Raw genomic sequence first — 6220 nt, 5'->3', positions numbered from 1 at the left:
TGTTGGTGGGCCTTCTCTTGTCAATTGAGGGGTTTTGGGGAGCGCTGTAAGCCCCCCCCCCGCCCTCCCCTCCCCGCGTTTTCTTACATTCTTCTCTGCCATAAACGTATTCTCTTGACATCTACAGCTCATTATTCGTCCTATTAAAAAAAAGGCAGGTCAAATGTAGTAAAATAAAGTAACATGGGGTCGATACAAATAATGTAAATATATCTTTATTAGGCGTATTTATTGTAGTATTATCTTCATGTTAAGCGAGCTTCTTGTAGTAGTCTTTTTTTTTAGTCAGGATAAGAGGTCAACAGAACGATGGTTCACCGCTCTTTGGATATTCGACTGTTTTTACGTGTGCAAATTAAAGAATTTTTTAGTTTAAAAAATTATAATGTGAATTTATAGGCCCTAAATACATTCCAAATACAACAGATTTGTTCCTTAAAAAGAAAGGATACTCCAAAGATTTAGATTAACGCCGCCAAAGAAAAATGTCTTCGAAAAAAAAAATCATTAATATTAATATGTTATTAATTTTGTTCAATACTCTTGTTTGTAAATTTGTTTGTTACAGAACTATAATTCAAAGTTATGAACAAACAAATCAGAAGCGAAGGAGAGATTAAGAAGACCAATTAGATGTTACTCTAAATTTTTTGTATTTTGTATTTTGGATTGAAGAATAAATTTTGTAACACAATTCGAAAGTTACTTATACATTAGAAAAATCTCAGATTGAATTCACAACTTTTTACGCAAATATTTGAAGATCTCTGTATCTTTGTTTCAATTTTTTTTCAGAATCTAGATTCAAGTGTTGGCCTGCTTATAAATCTTTTTTAATAGTTCGTGGAACAGCAAGTCAGGCCTCGCGGAACACTAGGGTTCCGCGGAACACAGTTTGGGAACCACTGCTCTAAGCCAACGAAAGCTTCCATTCGCCGGCCTGTCTGAACATTTGTTCTGTCTGGTAGGGGTTCAAGCACATGTCTATATATCACATCCTAAATACGAGTACCTCCCAACCCAAGACATTAGAAATGAGGCCGATAGCAAGAAATAAAGAGAAAATATTAACCCCTAGCCACTTCGTTGGCAAGATTTTATTTGTCACGAGGCATAGGGCAAAGTGTATAAGTGGAGTCGGAGTTAACTAGCTGGGTATATTGTCAAATGGAAACCTTTGAATTACCGTTCTTTTGGAACGTCAAACAACGAATTGTGCAGACACCTGTGGTGCTAAATTAGATAGGAGGATCCAACTTAACAATTTCATTCATAGCACAATTAGAGACCAGATGTGACCAGGTCTGAAAGAAAACTTAGATACAAGTTTATTTAAAACACAGCTTATGTAAACAAAAGAACTCGTGCAGCATGTCACTAGATGTATCGTTTTTTCAAGATAAATATTTTCTAGCTGCCTAGACACATTTCAATGTGTTTCTTTTTATATTTTGAAAAATTATAACGGTCAAACTAGAGTTTTCTCTGTGGGGTCAACGATACTGTTACGTATTTCTGAATCTTCTGGCTGGATGTACTAGTAGGCACACAAATAAAAACACTGTAAAGAACTTGACGACTAAACTTTCAGTTTCATATAACTTTAATGACTATTAACTCTAACAATTCGTCACTGTAACATGTAGCATACAAGACTGTACAATATCTGTCAGTTTACAGTTAGCTATACTTCGTTGCAATTCATCTCTTCACTTCGTTGCAATTCATCTCTTCTCAACTTGCATCGAACCGTATTCCACAGAACAGACCAACGACACACTTCCCAGTGTCGCTCCAGGTCTCCCAAAGCTGAACCATGTCGTACTCAAGTCTACCGAATCAGAGCCGCACACGTCTTACATCGACTGTATTGACTATAACGGCTTAAGTCCACTGTAGTTCGCTGTATAGACTTTAACGAAAGTAGTCCACTCCAGTTAACTCTACCCTAGCTAACTTGCATCGAGTCGTAAACATTTCTCTTCCACTAGGGCCGCACACGTCTTACATCGACTGTATCGACTGTAACGGCTCACTCACGACTCACTCACGACTGACTTTCACATTAACTCTCTGGCTTATATAGAGTCCCTAATCGCTTGTCCAATATTGCACAAACACTGCTAGTATCCTCTGGAACAACACGGAAGGAAACATCACATCCTGTCGTTGTTTATACATGTCGATTCCAGAGAACACCTGATGCAGTGTCATCTCGCCGAGGTCACACGTAGTGACCTCTAACTGTCACTGTTCATTTGTAACAATACACATCAACTGTCAAACTTCTAGGAAAATCGTTAGAGCCGTTTTCGAGAACCGTTTTATGAATATAGTAAAACTTTCAAAATACTTGGTTGCATTTTGGTATAGGGCTGTGATAACATCAATAATGTTTTATTTATGTTAAACTCGCCACATGCCATCAATGTATTTTCAATAGATAGCTTCTTATAATAGATATTTTCCATTATAACTACGTCTAGTCGTCGAGAGGTGAACGACTTCTGAGCAGGTAGAACCGAACAGTGCACAAAAACAGATCATTTGTTTCTTACTCTGTCAGACTCGTTGACCAGTAAATGTGAACTGGAATAAGACATGACTGTCGTAAGGTAGAAACCTAATTATTTCATTTTTATTTATTGCCTTATGTCCAGCATATGATTGACAAGATTGAGACTTATATGCTGCTAGGTCGAAAATATGGATTGGACAGGATAGCATGCGATAGATCACGTAATAGATCAAGATAGCTAATGTGACATCCGGTCAAGATTAACACCTCCCACTTATTGGCCAAAGAGGTGTTAAGACAGGCATGTCAAACATTGCGAGCACTTTGCCACCTTAAGAATTATCCAAAATATGTTAAATTATTATTTTTTTTACAGTCACCACTAATGTTAAGGTAAAATATGTACTGAAAAAAAAGTAAATATCTTTTAGAACATGAAAGGTGAACTTGTTGAACATTTCTAAACTGACGAATGGGTTCAGGATTTGACATTTGCAGTTGATCTCATTGGTCACCTGCAAGACTTTGAGACTTCAAGGTAAAAACAAAATTGTCACAACTGCGTGTGATGATGTGAGGTGCTTTCAAGCAAAGTTACGACTGTGGGTAAACCAAATACCAAAAGAGAGCTCTTGTTCATTTCTCAACGTGGCAGGAACTAAAAAGATTAAATACGGCTACAACATTTGGTAAATATGTCTGACACCTGGAGTCGTTATTAATATTGTTACGGTTCTCTTCTACTCCGGCCTTCTATAAACACTGCTAAACACAACACAACACATCAACACATCAAGAACCTGCCAACAAGAGCTCCACAATAATCTGGTACTTTAATAATGAGTGAATAAGTAGAAGACAGCCAATACGACACAATTGGCAACACAATAAGCTACTACAAATGTTAAACTGTACATCACCGTATACAACTCTACTGTCTCTATTTCTTCCTAGACTCGTACATAACACTTGAGGACTCGACAAGGACCGACTTCATGGCCAACTAACAGTCCTGGTCTCAACGCTCTCCGGTCTTGAACTGCCGCTTTCTTACACACTGTGTCACTCGTACCGCAGGCTTTCGATCACATGACCATAACATTGGTCATATTTGCGTGTAATCGTAGTACTGTCCCTTGTCCATGGCCCCGCTGACCTGAGTGATTCACGGGTGTGTCAGCTGAGCCTATAGTTAACCCTTTTGCGCCGCCAATAGGGTCGTAACACTGCCCCCTTCTCAGATTTGTCCGTCCCGGACAAAATCTATCACACGACATGGGCAGTGGAGGTGAATCGATGCAGGAGGAGGTCTATCGGTGGGGGCGACAATGGGCTTATATTGCCATCTCGATGGAGCCATCTGCGTTGTATTCGGCGTATGTCTCTTTCTCCTACTCCAGGTGACCTTCACCTGGCTGCACTGACGTCGTGGTTGCATCGCCATGCACTTTGGACTGAGCAAACGTCGCCTTCTTCGGTCGCTCACTTCTGAGGGCAGCCATTTAACACACGGGGAGGGATAGGATGTCAGGACTGGGGTCACCAAGATCGCTGGCCTATCAGGTTGTTTCATAGGGTTTTCAAGAGACGGGTTTTTTTGGGAATGGGTGTCAGGTCCACAGGAGGGGAGATAGTGGCACACATCATCTTCAGGCTTGTCCGGAGGGCAAACTAGCGGAGCAAGTTGGCAGCACTCCACTTGCGAAGGACCCTCATATTCAGCATCAGGCTCCAGTTCACTTACTTGACCATCACCAGGTCTCGTCAGCTGGACAAACGTCTGTTGGGTGCAGACCTTGCCGATGGGTTTCTTGGAGTTGGCGTTCTCCCTGCAAAGCTCGACACACAAAGTTCTCGCCAAACATCTGAGTGCAGCCATCAGGATTCGGGTCCCTCTCATCAGCACTGACAGAAAGACAGATGTCTTTAATGTCCCCAGCTACAGGCTTGATGTAAGACACAACGTTGTCTGGTTCTGTCTGGCTGTAACACAACGTTGTCTGGCTCTGTCTGGCTGACGGAGGCACTCATTTCTGCAGCAAAAGCGACGGCTGACTACACACACCACTACCCCCATCTGTGCCACCACCTTAGATCTGTCCGTCCCGGGCAGATCCAGCTTCACCATGGTACTTGTTGAGTCTGTCGATGTAGACGACCTTCAGTTTGGATCTTGGGCTCTTCTGTATTCGATACACGACATCGTTGATTCTTTTTATCACGCGGTAGGGTCCTTCCCAGTCTGTTTGAAGCTTTGGGGACTTGCCTTTTCGTCTTTGTGGGTTGTACAGCCACACCAGATCGTTCTCATGAAACCCAGCGGCATTGGCCCGTTTGTCGTACCTTGGCTTCATGTGGTCACTGTTGATCTTGATGTTTCTGCGGGCTAGAGCGTGAGTTTTCTCCATCCGTTTTCGGAGATTTGCGACATAGTCTGTCGAAGAGGCTGGCACATTTCCCGGGATCCCGAATAGCAAGTCACAAGGTAGTTGCAGCTCTCGGCCGAACAACATCTTTGCTGGAGTGTAACCGGTGGTGCTGTGAATCGATCCTCTATATGCCATAAGGAACATTGGGATATAGGTGTCCCAGTCCTCTTGACGTTCATCGACGACTTTCGACAGATGTTGTTCCAATGTTCGGTTAAATCGTTCCACCATTCCATCTGACTGGGGGTGAAGAGGGGTTGTGCGTGTCTTTTCGATGCCGAGTACCTGGCACATCTCTTGAAAGATCTTGGATTCGAAGTTTCGACCTTGGTCGGAGTGTAACTCCCTGGGAGGACCGAATCGGCTAATCCAATTCTCCACAAGTGTTTCCGCTATGGTGGTGGCTTCTTGGTTTGGTATCGCATACGCTTCAGGCCACTTAGTAAAATAGTCTATCACTACTAGAACGTACTTGTTTCCTCTCTGGGATTCAGGAAATGGTCCGGCTACATCGAGCGCTATTCTTTCAAAGGGGTTACCGACGTTGTATTGCTGCATACGTCCCCTCGTTCTCCTGTGCGGGCCCTTTGCTGCTGAACATGCGTCGCATCTTCGGCACCATTCTTCTACATCATCCCGGTAGCCGAACCAGTAAAACCGCTGGCGTACTTTTTCAAAGGTCTTGTTGACACCTAAATGTGACCCACTGGAATTATTATGGATTTCTTGCAGCACCTCAGCAACTCTCACTTTAGGCAACAACAGCTGTAAGCGATTGCATGTCCCATCTGCCGTTTCCCAGACCCTCTTGAGAACTCCATTGTCGATTGTCAGTGAGTCCCATTGTGCCCAATATGCCTTGGTAGCAGCTCCTTTATCAGAAAGGTGATGCCATTCTGGTCTTTGTCCGTCTTCCTTCATAAGCAGAATGGGAGCCAGGTCCTCATCTTTTAACTGGTCTTCTCGGATTCTTTCGTCGGACCATGACCCGGAAGCTTGTACCCCAAGATGTCGACAATCAACGATAACTTCCTTCTCTTCAACCTTGCTGCAGTGTTTACATTCCATTCTGCATTTCACACGGAGTTGGTCTAACGTTTTCATAGTAGCCATAGCGGATCCGTTTCTATCCGATACGATACGACACCATGGTGTCAGAAGTGGGATCGGATCGTATCGGATAGGAACGGATCCGCTATGGCTACTATGAAAACGTTAGACCAACTCCGTGTGAAGGAACTGAAGGAAGAGCTCCGTGATCGAGGCCTGAAGA

General features: G+C 43.1%; 1 protein-coding gene across 1 annotated transcript in view; it reads right to left on the bottom strand.

Moving 5' to 3' along the window:
* Positions 1-6220, bottom strand: part of LOC106055629 (uncharacterized) — a 116155-nt gene that overhangs the window by 89773 nt on the left and 20162 nt on the right. The gene's annotated exons all lie outside the window — the stretch shown is intronic.

The sequence above is a fragment of the Biomphalaria glabrata genome, chromosome 15 (genome assembly GCF_947242115.1).
Source record: "Biomphalaria glabrata chromosome 15, xgBioGlab47.1, whole genome shotgun sequence".
Lineage (NCBI taxonomy): Eukaryota > Metazoa > Mollusca > Gastropoda > Planorbidae > Biomphalaria > Biomphalaria glabrata.
This window is presented reverse-complemented; position numbering and strand designations above follow the sequence as displayed.